We start from the raw sequence: 22,019 nt of genomic DNA on the forward strand, positions 1-22,019 counted from the left end.
CCAAGTCTAGAAATTAAACCAAATTTTCCATGTATTTTTTTTATCTTTGCCTACTGTATTTTTCTTTTCCTCAGTATTAGTTTTTCCCACTGCAGTGTGCAAGCTCCTATTTACAAACTATTTTTAAGAACTGCAAATGAGAAAGATGCACTTCAAGTGGTGAATTTGTATGTGAATTAAGGCCTAGGAGAGAGATCATTCAGATTCATGGATGAGACATAGAATTACCTAGAGAAGTGAATGAGTTAGCTAGCTATATTAGAAAGAAGGGTGATGGAAATTGTATGGAAAAAATTTTTCTGCCAATTAATTAAAAATTACTTGTTAACTATTAGATTTATTCTAGTGGTGAAGAATTTGTGCTTATATGATACTTTCAAGACCTCCAGGGCTTGTTAGTAATTCAGAATATATTTTTGAAACTCTTTCGACAATGTCCTTCCTGATGTTATGTGACCTAGTTCATTTGCATTGGTAAAAGACCAGTTGAGAAAATGTGCAATATATATGGAAGATAAAAATGTTTATAAATGCTGCACTAAACAATTTTGGGCTTTGTTGCATTTATCAGCCCCTAGGTACCTGTAGGGGTTGTGGGAATTGTGCCAGGTACTGGACTTAATAAATACTCCTATGTTAAGTTGTTCCTTTCAAGAGGTTTATGTATAGATGTAAGCATGGATTATATATGACAGAGTGTGCATGTAAATAAATATTTTCACTTCATTCCTATAAAATGAGGAGTGTACTGTTGGTGTACATGTTGGGTATATAAAATCACTTACAGGTGATTAGGATTTTTCCCAGAAAATGCTTTGTTTACATTTTAAGTTCTCACAGTAACCAGGATTGAGGAAAGACATGTAGAGAAAAAGGAACTTTCCACTTTCTATAAATCTTAATCTGCTGGAATAAAATAAACACTGTGAGGACTGGGATGTGACTCAGTAATAGAATGCATATGTCACATGGATGAGGCCCCAGGTTTGATCCAGAGAACCACAAAAAAAATAAAAGAAAATAAACAGATACTGGCAAGTTTTCATAATCCTAAAAATTACTCTCAGTTTGGTGGTCTTTAGACCTCCCCTACCTTTCTACCTTTCAAGAGTCAAGCTACCTCTGGCAAGCTCCTAAGCTACCTTCTTTTTTTTATTCAAAAAAAGAAGGAAGGAGAGTAGAAGAAGGGAGGTAAGGTATGGGAGACTCATTTTATATGTCTACTTATCTCACACTAGAACAAATATCACAGCAAAGGAAAACGCACTTTATTTATCAAATATTTGTTAAGTAATTATTTTATAACAAAATTTTGGGTTATGGTAATCAGCAATTAATCACCACATAAATTTACTGATTATAAAGTTGACATGGGTCTGGAGCGATAGCACAGCGGGTAGGGCATTTGCCTTGCACGCGGCTGACCCAGGTTTGATTTCTCCACCCCTCTCAGAGAGCCAGGCAAGCTACTGAGAGTACCTAGTCCACATGGCAGATCCTGGCAAGCTATCTGTGACGTATTCGATATGCCAAAAACAGTAACAAGAAGTCTCACAATGGAGATGTTACTGTTGCCCGCTCAAGTAAATCAGTGAGCAATGGGATGACAGTGACAGTGGCAGATAAAGTCAACATGCAACTTGTTGGAAGACATAATATCATAAAAATATCTTTCACTTGAGTATCTGCCTCATAGTATCACCTGTCATCCAGTTGCTCATCGATTTGCTTGAGCAGGTGCCAGTCTACTCGCTCCAGGAACATGAAGAGCTTCAAACCATTCGTTCAGGGTTTTGACGAAGAATTCTGACCATCTCATAGGTGGGTGGCCACGTGTTCTTTTGATGTCCCATCGAATCCTGTCAGTAACAGCTCCAGTCCGGTGGTCATCTCCAAATCCCATTACGTGTCCAGCCCATCTGATTTTCAATGCATTGGCAAAGGAGACAGCATCCCTGATTCTCAATCGTTGGGGGAGGTCGGAACTCCAGATTCCTTCTTTCACTTGAGTGGAATGTGATATTCCAAGCATAGCTCTTTTGATTCCTCTTTGGGAGACCCAAATAGCGTTCTCATCCGGTACTCATCACACTGTTTTTGTAGGACCCAGATCTCTGAGCCATATGTTAGTGCAGGAACAATGGTGGAGTGGAAACAATGTGCCCAGAACCGGAGGTACTTTGTCCTCTTAACAACTTCTTCAAAGCTCTTGAAGGTGTTCCACGTTGCTCTCTTTTTCCTGCACTGCCCAAGTGCCAGGTTGTTTTTCATGGTGAGTTCTCGACCCAGATATACATAACTGCTGTAATTGGAGATGTTCATTCCATTGAGAGCAAATGGAACATCAGGAACTAGTTCATTTCTCATGAATATTGTCTTCGTGAGATGCAGCTGTGTAGTCCGACCTTTCCGCACTCACGGTTTAAATTGGCTAACATCCGTGCCGCTTGGCTAAAGTTTGGTGTTATTAGGGCAAAATGTCATCAGTGAAGCAGAGGTGGTGTAGTTGCTGACCATCTATCTTCACTCCCATTCCTTCCCATTCCAGTTGTTACATGATGTTCTTGAGGGTAGCACTGAAGAGTTTTGGTGAAATGGCATCACTCCGAGGAACCCCTCTCTTTATGTCGATGATCACTTCCTTGTAAATGGTGAGATCCTGGTGGTGAATCTGTAATACAGCTCATGGAGGATCCTGATGTAACCTCATAGTATAGAAATACATTTGAATGAGTCCTAGTATAAAAAAGGCAATTTTTAACTTTTTTAGATTATTCCCATTTTCTTACATTTTATTTCAGTAGCAATCACTGCAGTTAAAAATTATAACCATTATTTAAATGCCTTAGGGTTTACAGCAGGTTAGATCCTACGTAAAGACAGCATTTTATTATTCTTATAATAAAGGATATTATAATGGTGGGGAGTTACTTCTATTACCTACAATATAAGAATTTAGCCTATTTTTCATCAGTGCTTCAACAAGAGCTTACACTGTGAAGAAGCATAAAATTGTTACTATGTGTATATGTGAATATATATTTAATAATTGATTCAGAAATGAAAATCACTTTACAAAACTTTAGATCTTGCCTGAGTTCACTACTATTGTATCTGTTTGAATGTCAAAAGACTGAGCCATAGAGAATTTGATTTGAGAAGTAATTTGCTCGTCAGCATCTATAAGTATCTGACCACACAGTTCAAATTTCTAGCCAGTATACTGTATGGAAAAAGAACCACAGTTGTATTTTTCTTTTCAGAAATCTATCAGTTTTGTTCTTACCTCATTGGTTTATAGTTCATACTAATTTCTGTTATTAAATGCAACCTATTTATCTACCTTATCATAGATTAAATGTACAAAGAATCCATGCTAAGTTTATTTCCTATTGAGTTGGAACATTGCTTTCAATTTTGAAATTCCTGTGGGGACCCCTGACGATGCAGCAGAAATAAAAATGATAGACATCAGAGGGCCCTGAGTGTGTCTCAAAGCAATTAAAGATCAGAAGTTCTGTTCAAAACTGTTCTCTTGATGACTTTCCTGAACCAGCCTACCAGTTATATCAGAGTAAGTTAATTTGAGATCATGCAATTTCTCCTCACTCTTAATGCAGCATCTTAGTTCAGGTGAGAAAATACTTCATAAATCCACTTAATGTTTCGTTCCCATGCCCTTCTCCCAGGCTCCAGTGATACTTCCTACAAATAATGAATTAAAGTGATAGCAAGATCAGTCATCCCCAACTGGTCTGGCTTTGAGCTAAAATACACTTGCTAAAGAGGCAAACTGTGTAAGTAGGCCCTGCCTTAGTCATCCCTATGTTGGAGGGCATCCTGATTTTTCTGCTTGGTCTTCAATTTCATCTGCTCTTTGAAAATACAAAGAAACCCTCACGTCTGCTTTTCAAGGTGGTATTATTTAATTATTAAAGATCATGCAAGTCCAGCAGCGGCCCTGACCTAGCTACTTAATTTATAAAAATACACTTGAACGACAAGAGCCTCAGCATGCGTCTATAAAATTTTACTCATGCAGGGGAAAATTTTCATCACCTGCAACTTTGAAGTTAGCCTACCTGAGCTACCAAAGGGAAGGAGGGAAGAAAGCTCAGAGTTCAATAAAATTCACAGCAGGTCCTGATCTTTCCCATGTGGCCCACAGTGACCTAAATGCAAGATATAGTGCCATTGCTCCTATCTTCCGTTATATAGGCACAAATAACACTAGAAGACAAGACATAGAGCAAGTTAAAAAAAAAAAGTCTCCTTCACTAGGGCTTTGACTATTAATCAATTCTTGGCATTGAGGAGCTAGGAAGCTCATATGTACCCAAATTTGATCGATGATAGAGACAATCTCTAATCTCTATAATGTTGCCAGTACATAGACATATATCCTACTTGGCTACTGAGTGATTAATGGGGCAAGGTGCCAAATTTGTGCATAAAAAAGCCTAAAATCTCCTATTTTTTCCCCAATCATGTAGTCTATTCAAACACCCTTCACTAAGTACTTTTTTTTTATCATTCTCTAAGAGAATAACATCATCATATTTTAAAACAAACTAGTTGTGTATGTTTTATTTAGAGAGTAACTGAATAAATCATAATAAGAGCTGATTTGGGGACAAGAGAAAGAGAAGAAATTGACAGGGTCATAGCCCATGTGCAAATAAACTGGGAAAAAATGCTTTATTAGCTTTCCTATGTTTCAAATAGTTGACAATACACATTTCCTTCATCATGATTCTTCTTTGAAAAAAAAAAAAAAGAAGATAGCCAATATTGCTGTCTCCACTGAAGCAGGAAGTATTTTCTGGTTTCGCAGCCAACACTGATCTTAGCAAAGCCTATGAATTAGAAAGAGGTAGTGACTGAGCCTTATAAACATATGTAAATATAGGAACACTGTCTTCATCTCTGCTTTCAGATCTAAAATGTTACATGAAAATGTGATAGAAATCCGAAGGCATAAGTGACAGGCAGGGGAATCAGATGGCAGTGGATAGAGGCTTTGTTTACAAATCAATACCAGGGTTTGAATAATGACATTTTTTTCCCTTCAAAGACACATTAATTTTGTTAGCCATTTACTCTCCAGCGACTACCTTGTTATGGCCAAATAACTCATTTGAAAATTTATGATATATTTAGTTTTACATTTTTTAGTCCAAGTCATCATCTAAGACACAATTGGGCTCCCAACAAATGTGAGTATTTAACCATCCCAATTCGCCTTCAATCGATATGAATCGGAGAGTACATAGATTATAATGATTCTAAATTCACTAACTCAAATGTTTTTGAAAAGCCTTACCTGCTCCTGAAAGCCTGTTTTGTTCTTGTAAAGGGTGTCCCCCACCTCTGCATTCTCACAGCAGTTCTACTGGGAATTTCATGGTTAGAAGAAACACTAGAAAGAAAAGTCTGCAAAGGTCTAAACTTACACTAAACTGATGCTTTTCTATCAAAATTCTTCACTTTCTTCCACATCCCACAGAATTTCCAGTCAGAACCTCCATTTAAATACTTGAGTCCACTAAAAAGCTGAAATCTAAGAGACTGTTGCTCACTTTCCTTATGGCCCTAAGTTATTGTCAGGCTCTTACACAGACTATATGAACACAATGTGATGTGATGAATAAAAGCTTTTGCTGTAACACTGCAGCACTGTAGCACTGTGTTCCCATTGTTCATTGATTTCCTTGAGCGGCACCAGTAGCGTCTCCACTGTGAGATTGTTGTTACTGTTTTTGGCATATCGAATACACCACGGGTAGCTTGCCAGGCTCTGCCATATGGTGGGATACTCTCGGTAGTTTGCCAGGCCCTCTGAGAGGGATGGAGGAATTGAACTCAGGAATTGAAGCCCTACCCACTATGCTATCACACCAGTCCTTTGCTTCTGTTACATTATTTAAATAGCAAATAAAAAATAGGTTGCCCTGTGGGCATTTTGAATGATTTGAACTTATTGTATATGGGTTTATTCAAAATCAAATATGCTTTAAATTTTCAACTTAATAAAAAAAGAAAGCCAATATGTGAATTATTTAACAACGAGAACAACCACCACCACCACCACAACAAAAAAAATGGTTAAATAAAAGTCTGTCTTTACACTATCTCTTCACTCCTGCATCCATGGCCTTGACTCACTCTATTTTCTATAGAGAGGAAGTATAAAGAGCCAATTAGAATATTTGATATAATATATGTAATTCCCTCTGTATATTTATATCCAGATAAGATTCCACCAATCCACAATTTAATCTGCTTAGTCTATTTCAACAGGAACTTGTTTATCTTCTAAAAAAGAGTTCTTGGGCCAGAGAGATTTAGACTAAATCACGCACGCAACCAACTCTGGGTGGATCCCTCTGTTTTTCATATGGTCCCTCAGAGTCCCGCCAGAAGTGACCCTGAGCACAGTGGCAGGAGTAAGCCCTGGGTACTGCCAGGTATGGCCTAAAAACCAAAATGGACAAATAAGAAACACAAATTGAGCCAAAAAGTGTGTTTTTTCTTGTAGGTGACACACTTTATTTTGATGTGTGTGTTTATTTCTACTTCCCCTTCCTTTCGTTGCTCTTGTAGAGACCAGGGATCACACATGCCTAGCTATGGTGCTTGCATGCATACACACGTGCTTGGCAGGGGCGACTTTCATTGGGTTGTGGGATGTTTATAAATTCTGATTGTAGTTTTTGTTGAAGATCCTCAGAGTACTTTGACTTGCTACCCGGCTTGCGCTCCTCAGAACAGTGCTCCACCACATTTTAGTTATTATGCTCACTAGAGAGTGGTACACTCGATTGCAGTAGCAGGGATCTCAACAACAGAGCCATCCGTACCACACTGGAAACGTGAGAGGCACTGGGCATCAAACTCATGACCTTGTAGTCTCTCGGTCTAGATGCTTTTAGCCCTAGGAGCCTTTCCTTCTTGGGAAATCTGTCTGCTTTCATGAGCAGGAAGAATCATCATACAGTTAACAGATTTCTCAGCTTTTTACTTGCTAGGGTATTATCTACTTACCCATTATCCAATTGGGGGGAGGGATCTTTAAGTCACTAGATTACAAAGCAAAGGGAATAGAAACAAAAAAGGAAAGAGAGGACAAAGATAATGCAACTAAAAAAAAAAAACACCATTTTTTTTAAATGCAGGTACCCTGCAGCTGTTTAATAAAACTATCTCTTGCAATGATAAATTACTTGCAAATTATATCAACCCTAAATTGCTTCTCCAAATTTCTAGCTGCTGATGGCAGCAATGTTTTATAGAGATTTAAACAAGGTTATTTGGCAAAGGTGCCTGGACTCATACTTCTAACGCCCTGAAATGACTGTGTTGGCGGCAGATTCTGAGAAATGAGGTAAATGTCCCAAATATATAATCTGTCACTTTGTGGACTTGTGCTGCCTGGGTTAACTGCAGCATAAATGTCTGACGTTCAAAGAATGTTAACCACCATTACTGCTTAGGGGAGTATTTGCCTATATTGTTTAGGTTAAAGGAAAGTTTTTTTCTACACAGATAATTTCTGACCACGGTCTTCAGTGCACTTTGACTATTTTGCTGCTTTGTTTGTTGCTATGTACAAATATTTCAGAGAGATAAGAGAGGCAAAAAATGCATATTCCCTTACTTTTCCTATCTCTGCCTTAGCATACCTCTATGTCCTATGTCTGTGTCTGTATCTGTCTTGGTTCTCTCTCTCTCTCTCTCTCTCTCTCTCTCTCTCTCTCTCTCTCTCTCTCTCTTTCTCTCTCTCTCTCTCTCTCTCTCTCTCTCTCTTTCTCTTTCTCATACACACACACAAACACACTCTTTTCCTAGAATAATTGTTACCTTGAAAGTGTATTTTCTGTGCTGGTGGGTTCTTGAGAATTGTATGAAAGATATGCTTGCAAACTCAGAAGGTTAAGGAGGGTAACAGTCTATTGTACGGTTTAAGTAGATGGGTCCTGAGAGCAGGTCCCTCTCCCCAGTGTCCAGGTCTCTGGAGCTGGACTCCTACCAAATTCTTCAGTCAGTCCTGGGTATATGCAAAGATAGAGAGCTAGAGACACAGAAGCAGCCTGAGGGGGTGGGGGGGGGCTTCCTTTTATCTACTGCCAAATCCCACCCCCAGGCATCCCGTTATCTAATTTGATTGGATGCCTTCTGGATGGATTAGATATAAAGTGACCCACTAAATTAAGTGATACCCACCTGGAACCCACTTTCCAATCCCACTGTAACAAGAACATCCTGCTTACAACTAGCAAAACTTGAAGCATCTTGCATTTACAGTATGGAAGTTAAACCCAGTCACATGACAGTTTTTAATTTTGAATTATGATGTAGTCACTCTCAGCAAAATACAAACATGAATAAACATGAAATGCAAACAACACAAACGTCCATCTGGATAGTGATTTATGCTCACCCGCTTTGGCATAGTTTTTTTTCTATGTCTCAGGTGAAGTCACCGAGAAGCGATGACTTGATATAGGACAGTCCAGGGAGCACCCATCTCTAAAATCTTTATCTTGAAAATATTTGCAATATCTTAAACTTCCTGGAAGCCATTCTTGAGTAAGTGGCTGCTTACACCAGTAACTGCCTAGCTCATTAATAGGCTTTTCTTGCTGGAGCATCAGATGTGAAGATGGTTAGTTCTCTAAGAAAAAGTACATGCCTGGTGTGGTAATAAGTCTCAGGGAGCAGCTTTCCCAAGACTGATGGACACATGCAGAAATGCAGCAAGAATTCCAGAAATATCAGGAATTCATATATGTAAATCCTAAATTGCCTAGTTTCTCTGATGCCTTGTATTTGGTTTATTCCTGGGTCAATTTCTATCTCAATTCATCCATTTAATAAGTGTTTTTTAAAAATCAGTACAATTTAGTACAACATGGTCACAATTATTAAATGGCCACAAGCCTGAACTCAGCCACTGACTGAGACACACACAGACAGAACAGATTTTTGGAGGTTTCATTCATATATACCGGAACTCACTCATGCCATGGGCTCGAGGCTGAGGGTTCACAAGCTGGAACCATTCACTGAGCTTGGAACCCCGAACACTGGGTTAATTCTTTTCTTATACATCTGACTTTCAATGCAAACAGATTGGATGTCATGCCTCTAATTTTTTCTTGTAGGCAAAGCAGATGTACAGAAGCCAACCAAGCAGTCAATCAAACCAAACAGTGAATCGGCTAATCCTGCCTGTCACTGTGTCTCTGTCATCCTGTTGATCGTTGATTTGCTCGAGTGGGCCCAGTAAGTCTCCATTTATCCTAGCCCTGAGACTTTAGCAGCGCCTCTCTTTACTCGTCCTTCCCAGTGGTGCTGCATTAGAGGCTCTTCAGGGTCAGGGAAATTAGATCCATCATTGGTATTGTATTTGGCACATAAATAAGCCACGGGGAGCTTGACAGGCTCCCCCCCAACCCTCCGCTCCACATTCCGTGCAGGCAGTAAACTCTCAGTAGCTTGCCAGGTTCTCCAAGAGGGAGAACCAGGGTATCAGATATCACATGGCTTGTGGGAGCTTGGTTTTATAGTCTCTGGATATTGGCCGTTGATGGAATTACATGGCGTGGTGGTGGTGGTGGTGGTGGTGGTGGTGGTGGTGGTGGTGGTGGTGGTGGTGGTGAGGGGGGGAAGGTGGGAGCGGTGTGCAATTTCTGGGTGTGACTGCCTAGCTACTGGAAAATGGGGAGTCTGGGTGGAAGAGGCTCAGTCCCGATCTCAGCAGCCTTGGAGATCTTGGCCCTCGGTGCTGCACACTTGGTTCCTCTGCCGGTTCCTTCATGGGTAAGGAACCTGTCTATTCATTGCAAATTACAAATTAAGCATTGTTTCAACCTATGTCATAGGGCAGAGGTTGGTCAAATATCTGTATGTCTTGAGGCAGTTACCTCCTTATCTGTGGTCTGATATTGGAGTATTCCACTCTGTACATGTCACTGTGCTTGTTTTTGTTTGTTTGTTTGTTTGTTTGTTTTTTCTCACTTAATTTTAAAAATCACCATCTTTAGGCACAAAGTGGAGTCTGGTTTCAAAATGGCACCACTGTGGTGTTAAGGTTTATGGTATTAATGTACAACGTTTCTGCACCTGCTACCACCAAAGTGTCCAATACACCTACGTCCCTGAAACTTCTACTCCACATCATTATCCCCCTCCATGCCCCCACTGCTTGGTAATCTCAGTTTCTTACTGCAATGTCCAGGGTTTGCCATTGCTCAAGGCAGACTGTTTCTCTCATTTTCCCTCTCTTTGTTTGTAGCTAGGTGAGTTAGACCATTCATTTCTTGAGCTTTTTTCTATGGCTTACTTCTCTTAACATTCCTTCCAATTACATCTATGCTACACAAAAGTACATGATTTCCTCTTTTCTTATAACTGTGTATTCCACTCTGTACATCTACAAATGCTCTATTCATTCACCTATCATTGGTATAAGTAGAGGGGTCTATTTATTTTGTTTGTTTTCTCTCTGTCCCTCCATCCGTTCCTTCCTTCCTTCCTTCCTTCCTTCCTTCCTTCCTTCCTTCCTTCCTTCCTTCCTTCCTTCCTTCCTTCCTTCCTTCCTTCCTTCCTTCATTCCTCCTCCTTCCTTCCTTCCTCTATCCCTCCCTTCCTTCTTTCCTTCCTTCCTTCCTTCCTTCCTTCCTTCCTTCCTTCCTTCCTTCCTTCCTTCCTTCCTTCCTTCCTTCCTTCCTTCATTCCTCCTCCTTCCTTCCTTCCTCCATCCCTCCCTTCCTTCTTTCCTTCCTTCCTTCCTTCCTTCCTTCCTTCCTTCCTTCCTTCCTTCCTTCCTTCCTTCCTTCCTTCCTTCCTTCCTTCCTTCCTTCCTTCCTTCATTCCTCCTCCTTCCTTCCTTCCTCCATCCCTCCCTTCCTTCTTTCCTTCCTTCCTTCCTTCCTTCCTTCCTTCCTTCCTTCCTTCCTTCCTTCCTTCCTTCCTTCCTTCCTTCCTTCCTTTCTTTCTTTTTTCTTTATTTCTTTCTTCTTTCTTTTTATCTCTCTTTCTCTCTTTCTTTCCTTTGTTCTTTTTTTCCTTTATTCTTCCTTTCTTTTTCTTTTTGGTTTTTGGGCCACATCAGGCAGTGCTCAAGTGTTACTCCTGGCCTTGGCTCAGGGATCACTTCTGGAGGGGCTTAGGGAACTATAAAGGGTGCCAGGCATTGCCAGCTGAGAACATATAGCTTAGACTCAGGTTTGATTCTTAATATCACATTGTCCCCTGAGTTGGGTATGGTGCAAACGTAAAACTGATGCAACAAATCAATATGGGAGAGATGAACATTTCAGTAACACTGATTATTTCGATTCAGTCACAGAGTATTATTCTCTTTCAATTTACTCAGCAATAAATTATATTCTGAAATGCTTAGTATATTTATTTCTAGGGAAATACTTTTGATGCTTTTGAGAAAGCTTTCTTATACTCATTTTTTAAAAATATTCAATGCAAATCTATCAAATACTTTAATTTTTCCATATAAATTTTGCCCTTTTCACTTTCCTAATTAGATTATCATCATTGAATATTTTGTATTTTCAAAGATTTTTATGCACATAATCACATCAGTTGTAATTGCGTCTTGTTTATCTTTCTATATTTTATTTTATTATTTATCTCATAATTTTATACTGACAAGGTCTTCTAGACAATTTTGCACAATAGCAATTAAATTCACCACAATTACTTTGTTTCAAATCTAAAAGAAAGGTAATATGATGTCCCACTGTTAATAACTATTATACCAATTAGAGTTTTTGATATTTCCTTTATCAGAATGAGTGTGTAATCACAAAAAGGGGTAGCGGCACTCTGTCTCTCCCGCCGCCCAAGTTCGGTAGTCTCATGCCGCTTCCCCCACCCTGGGGAGGTCGATGGCAATGGGCAGCTGAAGGAAGGAATGAGGGCCGGGCTGGTTGGTCTCAGTTGCAGTTTATTCTATTCCCATCTCCATTCTCCTCTGATTCTCCTCCTGCTTCTTCTGCCCCCAGGCTAATTCATTACCTTCTCACTCTGGATCTGGATCTGGATCCCCCAGTCCACTCTTACAGCCTAGTTAAATCCCAAAGCATGAGGGGTTGGGGTTTACACATAGGTGTCATCATACAATCAGCAGATGTAAGGTCCTTCCCTTAGGGAAAGCTGCTTCCAGGACAGATTCTTATCCAGCAAGACAACTGGCCTAAAGGCAAATATGGGTGTGTTTCTCCTCTCCTTAGTCCAACAAGCATACATTCAAAACATTAGTCATTTTGTATGGACACAGTAAGAGACACATTAAACTTATAGAATTGCTCTCCTGGGGCCATCTTGATGTGAGACTAGAGTGCTCAGGCCAGATTAGTCTTTCCTATCCCTAGCATGGTCTTAGTCTTGTCAATACTTCTGGATCATGACAGTGTTTGTCCATGATCAAGCTCTTAACTTATAGTAAAGAATTGTGGCAATTTGGCCTGGCCCATTTCGATGCCAGGGTAGCTCACAGCTTGCCCTGGGTCTCTTCAGTTACTCGTCGGGAACCTGCTTTGGGGTGCTAGGAACTAAGGGTAACTGAGGCTTAAATTGAGAAAGCAGATGCCTGGGAGTGAATAATATTTGAAGCAAATTAAATCCCAAGTTGCAAAAGCATAATATTAACTGTCTTCTTGTGTCTATACAAAAAAGACATTGCTTTAAAGTAAACTATTCAAAAGACATAAAGAGAGGAGAAAGGTAATATTTCACTCATACATATAAAATCATAGATTTCTGAGGAATCTGACCTTATAGGTTAACAGAATCTGACTAGGGGAAACTGGCTGATGAAAGAGAGAATAGAGAAGTGGTTACAGATAAACAAAGGAATGGGAGTGACTCGGAAGCACTGTGATGGGTATAACCCGATAGACCTAAGCTCCTTGTGGCAAGGGAGAAAGAATAAAGCAATGGTATCCTACAAATGAGAAATATCTTTAAATATCCTTTATCAGAATGAGAAAAATCTCCATAATTTTATATATCTTCCTTTTCTTGATATTTTAACATGAATTGACAACTGAGTTTGAGTTTGAATGCCCTGTTTGGCTAGGGCTTCGATGACTGCTTCAGTCTCAGCAGAATCAAAGACCTTTAGATTGATGAATGTTAGACAGAGCGGCATCTTGAACTCTCATGAAACTTCAGTGAGCTTGGTCACTGTGTGCCGAATCCTTTTTGGAACCTGGCTTGCTCGCATGGTTGTCCTTCGTCTAGTGTTCTGACTATTCTATTCAGGATGACTCGAGTGAACAACTTGTAGATGAATGACAACAGGCAGATTGGGCGATAGTTGCTGATGTCTTGGATGTTTCCCTTCTTGTACAACAGAAAGGTCCTGCTTGTTTTCCATCGGGATGGGTATTCAAACTCAGTACATCAAGATCCTCCGCAAGCTATATTGTGGATTCACCACCAAGATCTCACCATTATATAAGGAAGTGATCATTTATGTAAAGAGAGGGTTTCGGCAGGGTGATACCATTTCACAGAAACTCTTCAGTGCCATCTTCAAGAACGTCAAGCTACAATTGGAATGGGAAGAAATGGGAGTTAAGATAGACAGTCGGCAACTACACCACCTCCGCTTCACTGATGACATCATTCTAATAACACCAAACATTAGCCAAATGGCATAAATGCTGGCTGAGTGTGGAAATGTTGCACTGCAGCTGAATCTCAGCAAAACAATGTTCATGAAAAACGAACTAGTCCTTGACGTTCCATTTGCTCTCAATGGAATAAACATCTCCGAATGCAACAGTTATGTGTACCTAGGTCGAGAACTCAACACGAGGAACAACTTGGCACCAGAATTGTGCAGGAGGAAGAGAGCAGCATGGAACACCTTCAAGAGTGTTGAAGAAGTGGTTAAGAGCACGAAGAATCTCTGGCTACGCACACATCTTTTCGACTCTACCATTCTTCCTGCACTAACATACGCCTCAGAGACCTGGGCCCTACGAAAACAGGATGAGAACACTATTTGGGTATCCCAAAGGGGAACTGATAGAGCTATGCTTGGAGTATCACGATTCTCTTAAGTGAGAAGGAATCAGGACTTCCAACCTCTGTTGATAGTCAAGAATCAGGGATACTGTCTCGTTTGCCAAGGCATCAAAAATCAGATGGGCCAGACATGTAATGTGATTCAGAGATGACCGCTGGACTAGAGCTGTTATGGACTGGATTCCATGGGACATCAAAAGACCTCATGGCCACACACCAATGAGATGGTCAGATTTCTTCATCAAAACCATGAATGAACGGTTTGAGGCTCTTTCTGTTCTTGGAGAGAGCAGATAGTATTGGGCTACACTAACATGTGACAGGGACAAATGGAGACATTACTGGATCCCACTCAAGCAATTCGAAGATCAACGGGATGACAAGTGATACAAGTGAATTGACAACAGGCTTTATTGAATGCTTTCCTGTATCTGTTGAAATTATCCTACAAATTTATAGTTTATTATGTCAAGTGGAAAACTTCATTCCTTTTTGAATTATTAAAAAGAACCCCAAACCTCATTTTTGAAATGCACCCCAGTTGCCCTTGAGTCTTTCAATGTATTGCTGCATTGCTAAAATTTGCTGAGGAATTTTGACCTTTTTGTTAAAGATTAGTATTTGATTTTTAATTTTCATTTGGTTTCAGAATTATGCTGAATTTATAGCTTCTAAAAATAAGTAAAGTAAGGTTGGGAGTATAAAGTACAGATTTAAAAGCATTCAGGCAGGAGCAATAGCACAGCAGGTAGGGCGTTTGCCTTACATGCAACTGACCCGGGTTTGATTCCTCCATCCCTCTCGGAGAGCCCCGCAAGCTATAGAGAGTATCCCGTCCCATGGCAGAGCCTGGCGAGCTACCTGTGGCATATTCAATATGCCAAAAACAATAACAACAATGGAGACATTACTGGTGCATGCTCAAGCAAATCAATGAACAAAAGGTTGACTGATACAGTGCTACAATAGTGGAGACATCTCAAATTTTCTTGCTAGGAGAGTTTTATTCTTACTCATTTTGTTTTTGTTGTATATTATTCAATGGTACTAGTATATCAGTATATACTTTGGTTTTCTTTATCTTCATACATAAATATAAATTTTGTTTGTTTTCTTTTAGACCATTCCTGGTGGCACTCTGGACTTACTCCTACTTCTGTACTGAGGTATAGTATAGCTATATTATTACTCTGGTACTGGGTCAATATTTTAATTTTACTTTCTGAAGAATTTATCCACTTCATCTAAAGTTTTCATTATTTTTTCTTGTTATTTATGATATCCCTTTATCCTCTTAATGTCCTCAGAATATAAGCATGCAAAGGAATAAATTTCTACCCAAAAATATAGACTATAGTTTAATATTTTATGTTTTTTGCCATTTATTTTATAATTCCTGTGTTAGTCTGGCAATTGCTTTGAATTTCCAAATCATTGAGAATTTTCTATATATCTTATTATGATTCATTTGTACATTTATCATTTTTCAACACTTGATTTATAGACCACCATATAATTCATTTCAGTGAATTTGTGATGCATACTTGAAAATATCTGTACTCTGCTGTTTTGGGTGTTCAGTGTTTATAAGTATAAAATTGATCATATTATTAAAATAGCTGGAAACATTAAAGCGATATGGTTTGCCTTATTAACTTCAACTGTTCTGGGCTTTTTGTTGTTGTTTTTGCTTTTTGGGTCACACTGGCAATATACAGAGATTACTCCTGGCTCTGCATTCAGGAATTACTCCTGATGGTGCTCAGAGGACTATATAGAATGCTGGGAATCGAACCGGGGTTGGCCGCACGCAAGGCAAATGCCCTACCCGCTGTGCTATCGCTCCAGCCCCTGTTCTGCTTCTTTATATTTGTTTTTTCACCTTCCAAATGCTTCCATTTAGCTAATCTTCAGACTTTTAATCCTTCTTTATATCTAGTAATCGATCAAAGTCTTCAAATTAATTTTTCATTTATACTAATAACAAAATTTTTTCTATTCTATTTCTACCATTTGGTATTATTTATAATTTACTTCTCTGCTGAAATTCTCAATCTGTTCACACATTTTTGTGTTCACATTTTTTCACTATACTTTTAAATATATTTATCTGAGTTATTTTAGTGCCCTTATGTCATAATTTTAATAACAATCTGAATTGTTACTTTATGTGCAACTCTAGACACACTTTTTAAAAATTTGGTTCAGGTCACACAACTTTTTGACATATTGACATTTTACTTATTCAAGTTCAGCCCTTTCTTACTTCTTTACATATCTCGAATTTTTATTTATTAAAGCACTATGCTTTTCAGAATTCTTTTTTTAGTCACAGTGATTAGCAATATTGTTGGTGATAGGGTTTCTTTTTTTACAACATTCCAACATTCCAACTTCCAACAGAATGTCTGCCTCCCTCTATCAATGTCTCAGTGCTTTTCTGCCTTCCCTCACTTCTACTGCCATCCAGTCTCCCAACCTTGGAAATATTTTTTTCAAATAATGTTGTTGGGTTGGGGAAATAGCTCAAGGGGTAGAGCACATAACTAGCATGTGGAGGCTGTGAGTTCTACCCCTGGCACTGCATGGCCAGCTGAGCACTTCCAGGTGTCACTCATGAGTGCCCCAGCATCCTATTTAAAAATAATTACTATTAGATAATTAAGAATAATCAATGTTTCCCCCTCAATAGGGCTTGAGATTTGAGTGTCAATGATTATGCAGAAATTTTTTAGCATAACAGTCTCTCTGCCAGCTTTCTGGGTTCCTCTTCAACTCTTTAATCCCGACCCCAAGTATAGGGACCTCAAAAGTTCAATTTTCTCATTGTTGTCCCATCTTTGGGCTTGAGCCACCACTTTTTAAGACATGAGGAAGAAATGTCTTGAAGAATCATCTTTAAATTTAACCCAAGAGAAGAAGAGACAGCTCAGCAGAAAATGGTCAGGGAGTCTAGACAGTTTATTAGAATTTTTTTCCTCACAAAATTATATGCCTTCTTAAGCAGGCAGAGTAAAAGAAAATGAATAAGATATTTCACACCATCCAAAGTAATGTCCATGTCATTATATTTTAAAAAAATCTTAGATACTTAAGAGTTTTGTAATCAGTAAACAATCCATATTTAATTTATTCTAGTCAAACATTAATGGAACTGGTATATTAAAAATCAGTTGTCAGATCTTATCAATTTACACATTAACCAAATTAGAGGTGTGCAAACAACAATGCTTCCACCAATGCATACCCCACATGCTTGCTGTACACATGACGTTCTCATATTTTAACATAAATGAAAACAAACTATCCAGGTTTCCCTGAAACTGGAGGTGGGGAACATCCACATGCAGTATTATCTGTTATAAATACTCTTCATTTTTATATCAAATCGGAGGTCAGTAGATTAATTAAAATATAGACTAGGCTGCTTTGAACATCAGTAAAGTCTAAACATTTTGTAATATTTTATAACTCCTAATATTTTGCTGAGAAAATCAAGAAAATACTTTTCTCATGGAAACCCATTCACTATTTGGAGATAATTGGCAATCAGGCCTGGAAGATTTGTTTTTCCTCCCCAGTGAAAAAGGAAACTGCAATTTCCCTTACCACCTTTCCCCCCCACTGACCTGACATGTTTCATTTCCCAAGCCCTACCCTATGGTCAGAGATTTTTGGACCATTAACCTCAGTCCTGGAGCCTAGGTTGAGAGGGAGACTAAGATAAGGGGCAAAAACGCCCAGAAAGATTTAGACCAGCTCGATACCCTTGCAATTTTCTGTCATCTTTTGTGAATACTTGTCAACTGATAAGAATGCAAGGAGCCTTAAAAAAGGGCACACACAAAACTCCCTTTTTACTTATGAGTTCTTTAACTTATAAATTCTTCCTCACTTGGGGAGCTTCTTTTCCTTTCTCTTCTATTTTCCAATAAACTTTTCTACTTCAAACTCTGAGTCTGAGCATCGCTATTATTCCATATTTAGGGAACTGGGAATCACAAACTCAGAGCTCTGCCACTGCTGCCTCTGCCTTCATCATCATCATCATCATCATCATCATCATCATCATCATCATCATCATCATCATCATCATCCCGTTGATTGCCAAATTTCTCGAGCGGTCTCAGTAACGTCTCCATTTGTTCTAACCCTGAGATTTTTAGAAGCCTCTCTCTACTCGTCCTTCCCAATGATGCAGCATTGGAGGCTCTTTCAGGGTCAGGGGAAGGAGACCCAGTTTGTTACTGGTTTTTCCATGGGAACCTGGCAAGGCTCTCCCATGTGGGCAGGAAACTCCTGACAGTTTGCCAGGTTTTCTGGAGAAGTAGGCTATAAGGTATCACGTGGGACTTGCTTTTAAGTCTCTGGATGCTTGCTGTGGATGGGATTACATGGCAGGGGCAGTCCCTGGGTGTGACTGCCTACCTGCTGGGAAATGGGAAATCTGGGTGGAGGAGGCCCAGTCCTGATCCCAGCAAAATTGGAGGTCTCAGTCCCGGGTCGCACACACCTGGGTTCCTCTGCTGGTTCCTTCATGAGTGAGGCTCGCCCGAACGTGTGGAGAGGGGCCTTGAGCATGGCTGTTGCTAGGCTCTGAAGGTTGTCGGCCGCTGGGAGCTCTGCTGGGGCTGGAAGGGAAGCTGGAGCCCATCCCCTCTGAGGGGCCAGGGGAAAGACTCAGGCGCACAGGCAAGAGACTCTCTGCCTTAAAGAAGCTCTATACCTTCTTTCTCAGACCTCAGAATTAAAAACAAGAAACAGCAACAATTTAAATCACAGACTTCCCTATTAGAAACATAAGTTTAGTGTAAACATTGATCTTGCTGATCAAGTTCACCATGATATATGTCTTTCGCAGTACACAACAGAAAACAGGCACTGAGTAACTATTATAGATGCTTTGACTTCTTAGGATGCCCAATGAAGTCACGACAACCATTGCCTTTGTGTCTTTCTATATTGTATACTTGCTTTATTTGGCACTGTCTTTTTCTTTGACAAACCTAATCTTTCCAATTATCCTCCACGTGGTAAATTTGCTTGACTGTTATCCTTTGAGCTAAATTCTTATAATTTATTATCCTGTATATAGTTGTTTTATCCAAGCAGAGCCAATTGCAATTTTGTAAAACAAACAAACAAAAAAATAAATAAATAAATGGGGGGAAATCTAGTCAAGAAAGAAAAAGTGGTTTCTTTGGGTGACCGATTGATTTATTAGATAAAACAGTCGTTATTCTCAAGAACCAATACTCAGTGATAATAGCTGAAGAGTGAAAGGCAGTCTGCAGATATGAGAGAAGACAGGAGTAGACATGCAGAAACTTACATGGAAAAAACAGCCCTATATTTATCCTAGGCTGTGGTTATTCCAGTATTGAGCTTCTTGGGATAGTTCAAAAAATCAGAAATTGACCATAATGCCCCCTATTGAAAATCAAAGTATCTGTGGGGCTGTATGTCTTTCTTAAGACTCTAAGGGTGAATTTAATTGCCACTTTTGCCGGCTGTCCCTGTTCTTTGATTCATAACTACTTCCACTGTCTTCCAAGCCAGTAATAGTATGTCTTTCTCTAAACACAGTCACAAAAGAGTTTCTGTTTTTAAGGATTTCAGAGATTAGGGTGGATCTATGTGGATAATCCAAAATAATCTTCTCATTTTAAGATTCTTAAACTTAATCACATCTACGAAGTCCCTCTGTCAGATGTGTGGAGGTTCTGAAAAGAAAGTCATGGACATCTTCGGGATGACCAATCTTATTTTACCACAATGACCTTAAAAACAATTTCCTGGAGTACATAAACTAGGTCATGCTGAATTCTATTTTTTGAGAGCCTTATCCATAAACTTTGTGTTTTCTACCTAGATTACTAGCAATATGATTCTTGATAAGAAACCCAGGTTCTTCCAAATATCATTAGTAGTAGCATATATATATATTAATTTCTGCACAGTTTATCCCTAAATAGAATTTCTGCACAGTTTATCCCTAAATAGAATAACCTAACCTTCCCTTTCTCTGCATTTTTGAATTTTTCACTTTGTGCCCTAGTTAAGAGTTAAAAAATCTCTTTATATGTGTGCAGAAATAGTCTTCAACCTAGATTCTCTACCACTATTTGTTTTTTTTTAAACCATCACTCTTAATAACAACAGTATTTTCTTTATTTTGATCACACAATACAACAAATTTCTTACTATAAAAAGCTATTAAACCTAAAAATAAAAGTTTAGGTCTTAAGAATTTTTTTAAAATTTTAACACATAGTATGTTTACTTTCATTTTTCCTTCATCTTCCTCCAAATATCCCACCCATTAAACTGCTATATTTGTAATAAATATTTGTGGCATAAAATGCTTGCTTATTAGTTATCCATTTGTCTGTACTCTATCAGGTACTATAAAATTAAGAAACATGAAAATATGATATAATTGGAGACAACTTAATGAAAAGTTATGGTGTGGAAGGAATTAGAAAAATGAGAGTGAAATGGGATGCCATAGAGGCCACAAGCAGAACTTTTCAAATAGAAAAGACCAGATAATGAAATAAAGGTTGTTTTTGTTAAAATGGAGTCCTTCCTAATCTAAGTATCTTGAAATATTTCCCATTATTCTATTCTTTGAAAAAAATGGTGATTAAACAGAAAAACTTGTGCTCATAGTTTATATTCCAGAGGATACAGGTAATTAAAAAACAAAGTTTTAGAAAACTTTAATTTTTTATTAGGTTGTCATGATTTTCAAAGTTATAACTTGGCAAGCTACCGAGAGTTTCCTGCCCACATGGGAGAGCCTGGCAAGCTCCCAGTGGCGTATTCATATGACAAAACCAGTAACAATGATGGGTTTCATTCCCCTGACCCTGAAAGAGCCTCCAATGGGGCACCGTTGGGAAGGACGAGTAAAGAGAGGCTTCTAAAATCTCAGGGCTAGGATGAATGGAGACATTACTGAGACTGCTCGAGAAAATCTACGATCAGTGGAATGATGATGATGATGATGAGACACAATTGAGTTTTAGTCATTCTCTATTCTAGCACCAGTCCCACCCTCTGTGCCAAAAGATCTCTCCGCCCTACCATCTGTCTCTTCTTACTTCCTTCTCAGTTTCTTTCCTTCTGTCTTTCTCTTCCATATTATTTGAACTAGGCACCCCCTTTCTTCATTGCATTCCCTAGTTTAGTTACTGTATGAAGATAAGCAAGATCATCTTGTGTTAGTCTATCACTAGACATCTAGACTGATGCCACACCTTAGCTGCACCTAGTGCTGCAATGAATCGTCGTGTGCTTACATTTTTTTGAATGAATGTAAAAGAAAGTTTTTGAATATGCAATTTGATATAGAGGCATTGAAATAAAAAAATAAAGCAAGGCAGGGAGTTAAGGAGTGTGGGTGTAGACCCTAAACTTTTCAATTGGGTTATGGGAGCTCTATCTAAATAAGTAGTATTTAGGGGCCTGGAGATATGGGTCCTTGGTAGAGCTCCTGGCTGATAGGCCAAAGACTATGAGTTCAATTTCTGGCCTTGCTCCACATGCCGAGTATGATCCTAGGCACTGCTATTGGGTCTCCAGTACCACAACCAGGTGCTTATAAGCTTTGCAGGCCTGGTAGAATGTGCCTGCCACAGAGGCAGGCTGTGTGGAGGAGATGGGGGTTGGCGGGAGGGATACTGAGAACATTGGTTGTGGAGAATGAGCACTGGTGGAGTGATGGGTACTTGATCATCGTATGACTGAAGTGCAATCATGAAAGTTTGTAAGTCTATAGCTGTATCTCAAGGTGATTCTTTTTAAAAAAAATAAAAATAAAAAACAGAATTAACATTTAATGCCTGTCTGGATGATAAGAAACTTCCTATGGTTTAGTCTCTTAAGGAGAAAATACTTCAAAGTTAGGACTAGGTACACAAAAGGCATCATTTGAAATCGGACTAAAGCTATGTAGC

The 22,019-nt window shown here is 39.0% G+C and overlaps 1 pseudogene; it reads left to right on the top strand.

Moving 5' to 3' along the window:
* LOC101543223 (succinate dehydrogenase [ubiquinone] iron-sulfur subunit, mitochondrial-like) overlaps positions 1 to 22,019 on the top strand; it is a 66,955-nt pseudogene that overhangs the window by 30,792 nt on the left and 14,144 nt on the right.

The sequence above is a fragment of the Sorex araneus genome, chromosome 6 (assembly GCF_027595985.1).
Source record: "Sorex araneus isolate mSorAra2 chromosome 6, mSorAra2.pri, whole genome shotgun sequence".
NCBI lineage: Eukaryota > Metazoa > Chordata > Mammalia > Eulipotyphla > Soricidae > Sorex > Sorex araneus.